The sequence below is a fragment of the Puma concolor genome, chromosome A2 (assembly GCF_028749965.1).
Source record: "Puma concolor isolate L17-30 chromosome A2, mPumCon1.1.hap2, whole genome shotgun sequence".
Taxonomy (NCBI): domain Eukaryota; kingdom Metazoa; phylum Chordata; class Mammalia; order Carnivora; family Felidae; genus Puma; species Puma concolor.
The window spans coordinates 72,877,045-72,892,294 of record NC_141668.1 but is presented as its reverse complement, the minus strand read 5'-3'; positions in this window follow the sequence as shown (position 1 = coordinate 72,892,294).

The window sequence follows — 15,250 nt, the reverse complement described above, 5'->3', positions numbered from 1 at the left end:
AGGTGAAAATATAGGTGATTTTTATTTTTTTCCTTGACACTTTTCTGTTTTCTAAAATCTCTATACAGGGGCATGTATATTCAGAAAAGGCAGGTTATCATTTTTATTTTTGGTCAGGAAATTATGTGTGGCTTTGTGAAAAAATTAACATTTTTATTTGAAAAAGGGAATGCAAACATTTTTTTAAAAAATTTTCAATGTTTATTTTTTGAGAGAGAGATGGAGCGTGAATTGAGGAGAGGCAAAGAGAGAGGGAGACACAGAATTCTGAGCAGTCAGCACAGAGCTGGACGTGGGGCTCCAACTCATGAACTATGAGATAATGACCTGGGCTGAAGTCGGACACTTAATGGACTGAGCCACCCAGGCGCCCCAGGAATGCAAGCATTTTTGTGTCACGTGTTAGAAAGTATCTGCAAGCTTTAATAGCAAAGGTGACCCAGCTTTCGATAGGAGAGATTACATGCCAATTAATGCTGTCTTTGTATAGATACTTAAATTGTCATTCAGTTGTCTTTTTGTTCTGTTTATGAGCAGGCTCTTACCATACTGGAAAGCTGAAATGATCCCAGATAGAAGGAACAAGGGTGGAAAATGCCATTGTCTTTTGAATAGTTGAAGAATGTCCTGATACTATCTTTTAATATTATGCTCAACCATAGCACCATATATTGATTTTCAATTTTCAAAGTATTATGAGTCTACAAAATATACTTGTTAAAAAAAAAAACAACTTACATCTTTCTTGGATGATTTGTAAGTCACTGTAGGATTTCACAGTGCCTCCGAGTCATTGTTTTGACATGTGATTATATAATTCTGTGGCTGTGCTAGATGGAACTGAAAGGAAGCCTGTTCCTTCTGGACAAATGCCAAAGAATAGCTGAAATGAGCAGAAACAGGCTTCTGCTAGTATCAGTACTTGGAACCTGAAGGGTCCGTGTGAAAAATCTACATCGTAGTTTCTAAGCTATTCAAAAAATTTGTTTAAAGTTTAAGTAAAATACAGTTTTAGAAGAGCTGCAGAAAAACTGAGCAGAGAATTAGTGGATTAATGGAAGGCTTATATTATTTGATAGAAAACCCAAATCACTCTTTTGTCCTTCCTCTTTCCTACCCCCTCCCATCCAGATCATCTTTCACATTGTGAAGAAAGGATGTTAAGCCTTCACTTTCACAAGTGGAGCAAAGAAGATATGACAGGATTATTTTGAGAGCTTTACTAAGCACGATACATTTGAAAGGAATCTACTCATGGTACATGTACATGTATATATGTATACATACAGAAATATATCTACTCATGGTACGTGTACATGTATATATGTATACATACAGAAATATATATATATAAAGATATATAATATTCACATTAAGTGGTAGAATGACAATTCAAACATAAGAATGTTTTGATGCTATCAGCTTTATTTCTTTACTAGTCAAGCTGAGTGTAGGCAAGATCTCTGAACTATGGTTTTCTGGGTAACTGTAAAAGAAGAATTTTCATTTTTATTGTATTTAAAGCAATAGGAATTAGCTTAGCATTGCAATGCTTTTTTTGTTTCCCGTTTTATCTCATTTCAATCATTTGTGGTTAATAAAAGTGGGCACTTGGATACTTCAGTCTGGTTTCCTGCAGATCTCTGTTAAAGGGTCATAACATGGGATAAGTCCACTGTTCCCAAAGTTTTTGGCATCAAAGTCAATAAAGCATTTCTCCCTGACAATGACTTAGAATCTGTTTTAATGTGTAAAGTAGGATAGTGTCTGGGATATTTCTGGTCTTCAATACATGTTTGTCTTCATACATTTGAATTTTATGTATGTTGAATCAGGAGACTATTGCCTGGTCCTTGACAGGAGTACTTGATCAAAATGTTGCGTGGACTTAGTGATGGAGCTGTGTTATTGCATTGTTGAAAGATGATTTTATTTGGATGGTCTGTGATTGTCTATTTTCCTCAGAGCAATTTTTCAGTAAAGTTAATAAGACGTGTAAAATATCCAAACCCCTCAAGGGGCATTAAGCTGAAAACTTTAATTTTTTTTTAATTTTTTAAATGTTTATTTATTTTTGATAGAGAGAGAGAGAGCGAGCATGCACAAGTGGGTGAGGGGCAGAGAGAGAGGGAGACACAGAATCTGAAGCAGGCTCCAGGCTCTGAGCTATCAGACGCTGGACTCAAACTCATGAACTGCGAGATCATAACCTGAGCTGAAGTCAGACACTTAACCCACTGAGCTCCCCAGGCGCCTCTAGGCTGAAAGATATAAGCAATATATTTGTTCGGTTCATACTGGGTAATTTAGCAACCTTGGCTGCTACTCTCTGAGATCCAGTAACTGAACTTGAATGTTACTTGGACTAAAAGGAATATATCATTAGAATATTTATTTTGGTGGAAAGTCAATACAGACAATTAACCTACTAATTAAATTGTAGAAAGGCAAGTGCCAGTCTCATTTTTATTCGAATGTTGTAGAATTGATGACCTGTTCCAAGATTACATATTCTTAGGTAACTGTATTCAAGATTACTTTTTTCCTCCTCTTGGAAAATGTCTCAGGCACTTAGGCTTAAATGATTGTATTCACACTAACAGTGATGTTCCCCAAAGGCTCTCATTGGTTTCTATTTTACTTATTATATTTGCTTCCTTTGAAACTCATTACAACTGTTAGCACATGTTCCAGTGAAGTGTTAGTCTGCAAAGCAGAAGGACAGAGTAGTGATAAGAGTGTGAGTAGGCTGGGGCGGGGGCGGCTGGTGAGGCTTAAGTGCTGCATTTTCTGTATGTGCTTTTTATTGAGTCAGCCTCTACACCATTGCACTTGATATTTCCTCTGCTCAGCTGGTCTTTCCTCCAAGCTCATCCTCATCCTCCCAATCACAGGGTCTCAGAGAAGCCTCTCTGACCACCCCATCTAAAGTGGCCTCCTCAGTAACTCTCACTCTTATTTATTTCTTTATCAAAATATGTTTGTTTTGTTTATCTGTGGATTTAGCTTCTCTCTTGCCTGCTTTGTGCTTCGTTGTAACCTTAATGCCTAGCAAAGCACATGACATATGGAGAGGCTTATTAAATATTTCACAGAAGGAGTGAAGGAATGATTCCTGTAACAGTTCTGTGATACAGATAAAAGTGTCCCCAGTTCAGAGGAAAGGAAATGGGGACACAAAGAAAACATGACTAGCCACACAGCTAAAAATAGAAAAGCTAAAATGTAAACCTAAGTATTTCTGACTCAAACTTTTCTTGCCTCATCAAAACTTCAGTTGGTTGGCTTTTTAAGACCTCTGAGTAAATTACATTCTTAAATGTGTCATATAGTTGGTCTTTGCGAAGGCAATTGTTCTTGTATATTAACTTTATATAAGCTGCACAGCACCTGAAAAATAATGAATGCTTAAATGGGCTAACATAGCACGTATATTCTAAACAATAAAGGTGTAATTAAATTGGCTTCTAGCATTTTTCCCCCTAAGAACATTTAGTGTTTTTAGTGGCAATCTTGATATTCCCATTCAGACGTTTAGGGCCCCTCTACAGCTAGGGTATTTTATCCTTTCTCTAGTTACTTCCTTCAAACCACAATGGTTTTTCAATCAAACAGAAAAAAAAATACCTATAGCATAGTTTTTCTGCACTGACTTCATTACTAAATTGGGTAAACCTGAATGAGGGAAAAAGCAGCATTACCTAATGAATAAACAAGTGTATTTTGAAGAAATTACATTCCAATCAATATGGGGTTTTAAAATCTGGTTTTAAATTCTAGGTTTTTGCATGTTATCCACTTAAAAATCTGCTTAGTAATATATTTCATGAAGCAGATAGGTATAATCAGATATCAAATTTCATTAGCCTTCTGTCTTCTGGTAGCATTTTCACAGATATATGAATATTCATTATTCAGTGAATGTGTAATGAAGTGAATATTTTCCTTGCAAAGCTCAAAGGAATAGCTGATATATATATGTATATATATATATATATATATATATATATGTATATATATATATATATATATATATATATATATATACATATATATATGTATGTATATAATTAATGCTGCTCACCAAATATTTCCCTTTACTTCTAGGCACATAGCACATAGGAAGATTTCTCTTCTGCCTTCCGTGGTTTGGGTGGTCATGAGATGAGCTTTGCCAGTGAAATATGAACAGAATGCTACATGTCCCTTTAGATACTTTAAAACAAACACACTTGCTGTTAACTCTATTTCTTTTCAGTAACGTTCTCATGACAAAAGTGATTGACAAGCAAACATGGCTGAGTTGGAGTCTAGGTAGTGATGTGAGCAAACACACTTGATTTAAAGGGAACCTGGCCTACTTTCCACTTTGCCCCCACCTGCTACTGTGATCTTAGGCAGTTCAATTCTTATGATGATCTCTTAGTTTTATCATTTTTATAAAAATATACACATTTAAAGTTCCATTTTTAAATGGACCACATTGCCACTAAAATCTCTTTCACAACATTTTTTTTAAAAAGTATTATTTTGTTATTTCTTGTGATAATAGAAGGAAATAGGTATTAGAAATAATAATTTTAAATTAACTACTTTAATTCTTGTGGAATAGAAATTTATCATGGCTTTAATTTTTCTTAATGTCATATATTTTTATGCAGTTTATGTGGCTATAATAGACTTACAAAGGTTTTTTTGTTTTGTTTTGTTTTTTGTGGTTTTTTTTGAGAGAGAGAGAGTGAGAGAGAGCATGCACAGGGGAGGGGCAGAGAGAGGAGACAGGATCCAAGGCAGGCTCTGGGCTGACAGCAGAGAGCCCTATGCGGGGCTCTCCAACTCACGAACCACAAGATCATGACCAGAGCCGAAGTCAGATGCTTAACTGACTGAGCCACCCAGGCGCCCCAGACTTATGAATTTTTAATGTTGATAGTCTACTTATTAAGTAGTTGTTAATATTTATCATATGTGTTAAAAAGTTACATCAGTCTCCTATATATTTTATAGCTCTCAACTTTAAGAAGCCATTTATCAGATAATGAGCTTCACCGGATACTATTGAATTTGAAAACATTCACCTACGCATTCAAAACATTTTGATACAAGCCATAGTCCCCTTCTCTCCTAAACAGATATGTACTAGTTATTTTTGGTTGCAAATTATTATTTATTTTAATTGTGATTATAGGGGTTCCTGGATGGCTCAGTCGGTTAAGCTTCTGACTTCGCCCGAGGTTATGATTTTGCAGTCCGTGATTTCTAGCCCAAGATGGGCTCTGTGCTGGCAGCTCAGAGCCTGGAGCCTGCTTCAGATTCTGTGTCTCCCTCTCTCTCTGCCCCTCCTCCTGCTTGCTCTCTGTCACTCTCGCTCTCAAGAATAAATAAACATAAGAAAAATAAAATAAAAATTGTGATTGTAAAATAGTTACACATAAGTAACTTAAAATAGTTCCAAATAACTAGATAAGGCAGTTGCATGAATAGAAATTGTGTAGAAGTTTAGTAACTGCTGAATGGCACGTAGGGAGAAGTCAAAGGAAAGAGCCCATTTGTTCTTTAGATAGAGTATTAGGGCCAATGAACAATGAATTCTTCCTTAATTAAGAAAATGACATATCCCCTTCTTTTTTAGTACCCAGAACCACAAATTTGTAAAGATGGACTGAGAATCCACAAGTAGGAAAACTTTTCTTTCTTTCTTTCTTCTTCCCTCCCTTCCTTTCTCTCTCTCTCTCTCTCTCTCTCTCTCTTCCCCTCCCCCTCTCTCCCTCTCTTTCTCTCTCTCTTTCTTTCTTTGAAAAACGGTAGAAGTCATCATTTTACATTATCCCGGTTAGTAGAAGACTATTGAGGGATAGCACTTTCCCATGTTCCCTCCCCTCAAAAATAAACTATTGGACTTAATAGTTTGTGGTACAAAAAATCTTCTTTATCATAAGAATCCCATTGTGTTGCCATTAGGAATCATAACCAATATTTTTACATTTATTTTACTGCATCTTCCTCCCATTTAAGATTGGGAATGTTTTTTATTCTTTTTTCATTATTAAAGTTTAAATTTCTCTTAACAGAAAAAGTCCCCGAATTAATGAGTGAAGGGAAATTTAAGTGCAATTGTGGATATAGGTAGAATTAGATTTTCTGCAGTAGAATACATACATCTATGTATATAATTCCTTTTTCTTTTTTCGTCTCCTCCAGAAAAGAGAGACTATTTGGAATAGCATCTAGTTTTCTTCCTCTAAAGCTATGACGATGTGATGAAGCCCTTGAAATTACTTTAGTGTATACAAGTTAGTCTGTTTTATGTTTATGTATGACCCAGAAGGATGTTTAGATGATGAATTAGCATCAACGTGTCCCTGATCAGCTGCTACCTATGAGTCATAGGAAAGTTACATCAGTGTATAGACAAAAACATCATCAATATCACATTCCCGAGAGGTAAGTTACCTAGTTAAAAATGAAGCATGTCTTTGTAATAAGGATGCATTGTCTGAAAGACAAAGTGTGTGATGCAGCATAGTCAGATTTTGAGCCAAATATAAAAAGTCATCTGCGGCTATTATGGTCTGCATTGCCGTCTGCATAGATAGCAGTTTATGTAATGCCAAGACAGATTAGAAATACTTCTTCTTAACAAATTAATTAATTCAGCCCACAATTCATAGAACTTTTTCTTCTCCAAGTTCAGGTGCAGATGTGTAAAGTAAGGGACGATGGACTCATTTTGTGTGTTTTCTCTTAGTAATATTACACATTACTATCTCACATGAAGTTGTATCACGAATGGCAAGGTGTATCAGTCAGAGTCTTATGTCAAGAAAATGGTTTCGGCTAACTTGAAGAGAAAATGAAGCTGTTTTCAAGTTGTCCACATAATCATTCCGGAAGTTGGGGGATCAAGAACAGAAAACTGACACGGGGAAACGAAGGTTGGCCAAAGAGCAGGAAGCCTAACTAGTCATGACTGATGAGCACTCCTGGTGGTTGTCACTGGTACTGCCGCTAGTGGACAACAAGGCTCTTGTTTCGGTGTCTCTGCCAGACTGTTCAACGTGGGACACTCGAGGCTGCTGCCACTGGACTCTGCGTCTAGCTCTGCTGCATAGCTGATGCTGCTGGCTTCTGTCATTAGTGGCTTTTCAGATCCCTGCATCTTTGGAAGCCCTGGTTGGAAATACCCAATGAGCCTACACCCAGACTACCAGGAGAGCAGAAAGAGAGTCCCCAGCCCCTTTGGCTTCCGGGGTGGGAAGCAACACTCGTACAGAGATTGCCCCATAATAGGCAGGGGTGCCCGGGAGCTGGGTACGTAAAAACAACCAACATCCACCACACAAGCCTTGCTCTGTCATTTTTCTATGTAATGGCAAGGATATACAACCAACTGAAAAGTGCTTTATAAATATTTTCATTTAAAAATGTTTGGCCTGAAAATAGTAGAATTTTCCCTTACGTGTCAAGTCATAAATTAGTAAACTCAATTTACCATTATCTAAAATTTTTATAACCCTGTCCTCTTTTAAATATGATTGCACAGAAAACCAGTAGCTAGATTCTGTTTATTTTTTAAATTTACCTTCAGAGAGTATGATGTATTTCAGAGGGATTTAAGTTGCGTATTAAAGTTATACCTTCCTTTGTGTTTCAGATTACTTCAATTCATTCACTCGGTAAATATTTATTGAGCACCCGGACACTGGGAATTGGCCAGGGCTGACAACCAACAGCTCCGATTCTGATAGAACTGATCATTTACTTTGCCAATAAGTATGGCCAGTTTTAATCCAGTGCTCCTTTGACCTCTTAACCTCAGGCATGGGAGCCAAGAGCTTACACAGCAGTGACTTTTTCCCTCTGTTGCCAGAGGGTTTCACCACTTCTCTTGGTCTTAGTGAAGCTGGTATATGATCTGATGTTACAAGTGAGTGGAATAAGTCTTCTTAAACTACCATCATCCTATGTGTTTTCCCAGATTTGACTCTCCGGCTGTGTTTATCACTGTCTGTAAGGATACTTTTTCTTATACCAGTGGGCACAAGGCTTTGAAAAGGAACAGCACATTTGAGGCCATACCATCTCCTCATGCAATAGCAGGTGTGACATAATTATATGAGTTTGGGGAATAAATTTAAGTTCCTCTCTGACCACTCCCCTCATTCCCATTAGTCCTAACCTTTAAGTCTGGAGTGCTGCTACTTTAGGCTCTATTATGGAGTTCTGTCGATTAGAGTGGTTTCATCTCATAAGCCATTGTTCCCCCATTTTTATTGGTCTCAAAGCCCTGAAAATAAGGCAAGGGACAGTTCACATTTGTAAGAATATAACCAAATAAATCGGGTACTCTTGTTACCTTTCAAGTGTCACTCTTAGGTTCATCTCCTTGCTTCTATGTTCATTATTCCTCTTATTGAAGAAATACATTTAAGATGGCTTTTCCTCATCTTTAGTGTTTTGCATTTTAATTTCTTAAAAATATTTTTATTTATTTTTGAGCTGGAGACAGAGTGCGAGAGGGGGAGGGGCAGAGAGAGAGGGAGACACCGAATCCAAAGCAGGCTCCAGGCTCCCAGCTGTCAGCACAGAGCCTGAGGCAGGGCTCGAACTCATGAACCGCGACCTCATGACCTGAGCTAAAGTCTGCAGCAGCTCAACCCATTGAGCCACCCAGGTGCCCCATGTTTTGCATTTTTGATGTGGTACACATAGCTGTGGGATTTCTTGTTCTTCTCTTTCCTTTATGAGTCTGCTTGCATCATAGGGTGGCATATCAGAAAATTTCATTCATTATCTCTTAAAACTTTTCCCCATTTCCTTTTCTTCCATTTTTTCCCTTGGGAATATTCGATACAAGCTGGAGTTCTCATTTTGCGTATCTTTATTTCACTTTCAGTTTCTACTTGTTGTCTTTCTGTGCTGCATTCTAAATAGTCTGTTCAGTCATGTTCGGCCATCTGCATATTTCCCTTTTTTTTCTCTTTTCTCCTTATATATCCAGGACCTAGAACGTTTTAGAGCTGGTGATCATGCTGTTTGTGATGAACCACAGTGGTACTCCTGTGATGTGTGAATTTAATGATTTTATCTTTCTTCTGTTCCCCTAACACCAATCTTCTTACCAACTCTGCTATTTTGTTGGCTAAGCTAATGATCAGAAATTTGATAATGAGAAATAAGGTAGCCAGACCAGCAAGACAAATCTGTTTGTCTTTGTTATTCTACCTACATGTACACTCTTGTCTCAATCGATCCTCAGTTTTCTTTCATGTTTACCTGTGAAAATATACTGACCAGAACCTTGCATTTATGAAATGATGTGTTGGAATTAGATAATGTCTCATTTCCAGTTCAAAATTATATAGTACTGTGAACCTGCCAGAAAATTATAGGTCTGAAAATCCATGGTAGACCTAAAGAGCTGAGTTTCTAAGTTGCTAATATTTATCACTTGCCTTTCATGAATGAAAATGGACTGTCTGATCTGAAAGATATAAAATAAAACTTGTATTTCCTCTGATTCCCCTTTTCAGTAGGTATCAAGGTGACATGTAAAGAAAGGTGATGACTAGGAATGCCTAAGTGGCTCAGTAGGTTAAGTGTCCAGCTCTTGATCTCAGCTTAGGCATTGATTTCAAGGTCATGAGTTGGAGCCCCACGTTGGGCTCTGCATTGGACATGAAGCCTACTTAAAAAAAAATGTGATGACTATACAGTGTATCATCCATGGCAGCAAAATGTGGACCACCAGGAATGTTAGGCTGACTGGATGGGCCTATCTGCCTGCAGTGGTGATGTACTGCCCCACTCCTTGACCTGAATAAGTCCTTGGTCTGGGTGCCAATGACAACTCCTAGTGAGAAGCTGCCACTTACATTGCTGACTAAATGGGTTGCACGTCTTGTTAGGACTTTGTACGAAATGCAGACTTTTTCACTAAGGACAGGAGTCAGTTCCAATTACTTAGGAATAGAAACAGAAGGAAAAAAAAGAAAACTTTAAAAAAGTCTAGGTTATGGGGTGCCTGAGTGGCTTAGTCAGTTAAGTCTCCAACTCTTGATTTCAGCTCAGGTCATGGTCTCATGGTTCATGGGATTGAGCCCCACACTGGGCTCTGAGCTGACAGCATGAGGGCTGCTTGGAATTCTCTCTCTCTCTCTCTCTCTCTCTCTCTCTCTCTCTCTCCCTCTCCCTCTCCCTCTCCCTCTCCCTCTCCCTCCCCCCCTCCCCCTCTCCCCCCCCCCCCCCCGCCCCTTCCCTACTCATGCATGCCTCCATGCATGCTTGTTCTCTCTCTCTCTCTCTCTCTCTCTCTCAAAATAAACATTTTTTTTTACTCTAGGTTTTTTTGGGAATGAAAAGCCCTGCTAACCTAATCAGCTTGGGTCCAATATGCTCATAAACCTCTTATGTTTTAAAGTATGAATAGTTATAGAGAGGAGGAATATGAAATAGCTTTCCTCCACTCTTGTGCCACTTGTGCCTGATGAAGTGGCATCTGTTCTTGACCCTGTAGGGGAGCATCTGATTTTAACTCATGCTCCCTCAACTTTATAAAAGGGAAAGCCATGAGAAAAATGTGAAATTAGCAACATTTTTTGGCCCCTAATGAACTTAATGGGTATACTATTGTGCCTCCAATATTCAATGAAGCTCAGCTAGTAACTGAACTTGGCATAGTATTAATCAAGCCACAAAAATTTTTTGTTTATTTATTTATTTTGAGAGAAAGAGTGTGAGAAGAGGAGGGGCAGAGAGAGGGGGGAGACGGAATCCCAAGCAGGCTCCGTGCTCTCAGTGTACAGCCCATCACAGAGCTGGATCCCGCAAACCATGAGATCATGACATGAGCCAGAGCCAAGAGGCGGTTGCTCAACTGACCGAACCACCCAGGTGTCCCAAGTCACACATTTTTATTAAGGATTTTCTATGATATCGGCACTGGAATTTTAGTGAGAGATGATAAAAAAGATATGTTCTCTGGTTAATTTATTCATCAAATGCTTCTTGGAATTTACTCTTGTGCCATGGGCTCTAGGGAAGGCACGGGTGTTTAATATAAGATCTCTTATATTGGTAGATACCAAATATTTCTTAATACAACAAAAATACCTTCGTTTTGATAGTTAAAATGTCCTTTTCCATGAATAATTTTCATGTTCTTTTATTATGAGAAATTCATATCTCTAAAAAATGTAGTAAAACTGAGTATATGGGATATATAGTCACCAGATGCCACAGATAGTTTTTGAAGAGGTAACAGTTGTTAAAAAGTTTCTCATTGGTAAGGAAGAAATGAGTTTTAAATACTAGGTGGTACCAGAGCAATGTATTTACAATAGCTCTAAGTAAGTACTAGAACAAAAATTGACAGTCATGCATAAATATGTATATAAAATAAATAAATATATATAGAATAAATTTTATGTAGAGAGAGAAAATATATATTCTTCTTTCCTTCTCACTTGTTTACAAATATTTAGCTTATATTAAGCCTTATTCCATGAGAATTTCCTAGTGGTTAATCTTGGATGTATGAAAGTACAAAGGACTTAAGCGACTCCCTCGAAGGCAGTTGGCTAACCATTAGCCCAACAGGCAGATGCAGATATACTACACGTACGAAAGCAGATAAATTAAACTTTGCATTAAACAATTTTGTGTTGCAGGAAAAGACCTCTCTGACCTCAGCCGTAGCAATCTCTTACTCGACACATCCCCAAAGGCAAGGGAATTAAAAGCAAAAGTGAATTACTGGGACCTTATGAAGATAAAAAGCTTCTGCACAGCAAAGGAAACAACCAACAAAACTAAAAGACAACCAACGGAATGGGAAAGATATTTGCAAATGACATATCAGACAAAGGGCTAGTATCCAAAATCGATAAAGAGCTCACCAAACTCCACACCCGAAAAACAAATAACCCAGTGAAGAAATGGGCAGAAAACATGAATAGACACTTCTCTAAAGAAGACATCCGGATGGCCAACAGGCACATGAAAAGATGTTCAGCGTCGCTCCTTATCAGGGAAATACAAATCAAAACCACACTCAGGTATCACCTCACGCCAGTCAGAGTGGCCAAAATGAACAAATCAGGAGACTATAGATGCTGGAGAGGATGTGGAGAAACGGGAACCCTCTTGCACTGTTGGTGGGAATGCAAATTGGTGCAGCCGCTCTGGAAAGCAGTGTGGAGGTTCCTCAGAAAATTAAAAATAGACCTACCCTATGACCCAGCAATAGCACTGCTAGGAATTTATCCAAGGGACACAGGAGTACTGATGCATAGGGGCACTTGTACCCCAATGTTCATAGCAGCACTCTCAACAATAGCCAAATTATGGAAAGAGCCTAAATATCCATCAACTGATGAATGGATAAAGAAATTGTGGTTTATATACACAATGGAGTACTACGTGGCAATGAGAAAAAATGAAATATGGCCTTTTGTAGCAACGTGGATGGAACTGGAGAGTGTGATGCTAAGTGAAATAAGCCATACAGAGAAAGACAGATACCATATGTTTTCACTCTTATGTGGATCCTAAGAAACTTAACAGGAACCCATGGGGGAGGGGAAGGGAAAAAAAAAAAAAAAAGAGGTTAGAGTGGGAGAGAGCCAAAGCATAAGAGACTGTTAAAAACTGAGAACAAACTGAGGGTTGATGGGGGGTGGGAGGGAGGAGAGGGTGGGTGATGGGTATTGAGGAGGGCACCTTTTGGGATGAGCACTGGGTGTTGTATGGAAACCAATTTGACAATAAATTTCATATAAAAAAAAAATTTTGTGTTAAGCAAGTTGTCTTATCTCACCTGCAAAGAAGTTCACAGTAAGGAGTCTGGTGTTGCCACTTGCTCTCTGTGACCCTGATTGGGAGTGCAAAGAAAATTTTTGTGCTTTTCTAGTTTTCTGCCAGAGTCTTAAAAATGCCAATGCCCTCATGCTGTTTCTGCTGGGCCTTCAAAAGTAATTTTGTGGAAGTTTTGAAGATGAAACAGCGTGTAATCAATAAGAATGTTCTCTATCCGCATTGATCCCACTTAAATAGCTCTCTCTATGAATTCTAGAAACTATTTGAGAAATAGCTTAAAATTAAATTTAAATTATTTAATCGTGAGAAGTAAATCCAGAAAAAGTAAAGAGAATCCAAGGGAGCTGACTAGCACACACCATTCAGAAATTTTGTCTTTAAAATTATTTTTAATGTTTAATTATTTGAGAGAGAGAGCAGGGGAGGGGCAGAGAGAGAGGGAGACACAGAATCTGAAGCAGGCTCCAGACTCTGAACTGTCAGCACAGAACCCGAGGCAGGGTTCGAACCCACGAACCGTGAGATTATGACCAAAGTTGGCCGCTTAACCGACTAAGTCACCCAAGCAACCCCAGAAATTTTCTTGTCTTAAAGATAAAAAAAAGAAATTTTCTTGTCTTTTGAGCAATAACCTGGAAGATAATCCATTAATCACTGAAGGAATTTTAATCTGGTAGTATGGACATCTTTAACAAAAATCACTGGAACGTATTTATTCTCCCTGGAAAACTGGTGTGTGTGTGTGTGTGTGTGTGTGTGTGTGTGTGTGTGTGCGCGCGCGCGCGCGCGCGCGCATGCGCATGCACAAACAAAAGAAACCCAACTTACCTTTAATTTTGTTTAATGTTAATGTAATATATTAAATAAATATACATAAATGTGAAATTACAATACTTTAAAAGGAGGCTTTAAAATGCTAAACATTAGGGGCGCCTGGGTGGCGCAATCGGTTAAGCGTCCGACTTCAGCCAGGTCACGATCTCGCGGTCTGTGAGTTCGAGCCCCGCGTCGGGCTCTGGGCTGATGGCTCAGAGCCTGGAGCCTGCTTCCGATTCTGTGTCTCCCTCTCTCTCTGCCCCTCCCCCGTTCATGCTCTGTCTCTCTCTGTCCCAAAAATAAATAAACGTTGAAAAAAAAAAAAAAAAAGAAAATGCTAAACATTAAATCTGTCTATAAGCAGACTAAAGCATTTTATTCCAATAACTTTTCGGCGTACAGTTTATCTCACATAACACTTATGCTCCAGTTTCCTTGAAAGTAAAGAATATATGTTTAAAGCCAATGCATTATTGAATAATGCAGAAAGCTTAATAAGTTATTGGTTTTTAGGACTATTCATTAATAAGAAAGTTGAGGAGAAAGGAATAATTATAAATATTCTTTTAAAATATAAATTGATGACCTAACAAAGTTTTTCACTGTTTATTAAAATCTGTTTTATGTGGACCTTTTTTTTTTTCCAGGTATGGGTTTTTTTGTTATTTCCAAATTCACTGTGGTCATGAGAGAAGCTATTAAGTACTGAGAAAGTCAGATTCAGCTGTCTGCTTTAATGTGAATTACACCATGATTGTGGATCTTTGAAAAAGCATGGTAGGAACATTTTTTTATAGAATTACATAATATTAGACCCTTGTTGAAGTTAGCAAAGTTGACTTAATTACTAAAAAGAAAACAATAAACATTTATTTTTCTTTATAAACATCATAGAAACTTTGTAGAATACTTACATTTACAATGGATAATATGGTTATATTTGTAGCTATTAAAGTTATAAATTATTAAGCTTATGTGAATTTTAGAATCTCACATGTAGTTTGTGGATAATGTTTTTATTAAAACATATTGTGTTTTTCTATCTTTCTGTTCATTTTGAAAAGTAAGGAAAGATTATTTTAAGACCTGGTCCTGGCACTTTGCAAGTCTCTTCAGTTTATATGGTAGTCCTTCAAAGGCTTGTGAAAAATTCTTCTAAAAAAGTGAGACCCAGTGAGTTGAACTCTTCAGCTAAGATAAACTTTAGACGCCAATACTTTTCTTTTTTTTTATTTAAAGAAAACTTTGTTTAACGTTTATTTATTATTGAGAGACAGAGAGACACAGAGTGTGAGCAGGGGAGGGGTAGAGAGAGGGGGAGACATAGAATCGGAAGTAGGCTCCAGGCTCTGAGCTGTCAGCACAGAGCCTGACACAGGGCTTGAACTCACAAACTGCGAGATCATGATCTAAGCCGAAGTTGGTCGCTCAACCAACTGAGCCACCCAGGCGCCCCAGAAGCCAATACTTTTCTAAAGAGAAAAAAGCTTTTTTAAATATACAGAGCGACCCTTGCACTCTGTTTGAACATCCAATTGCAGGGAAAAGCATGGAGAATGACAATAATCACCTACCCTTTTTGTATACGATTCATATACAGAACTTGAACTATCAAAGG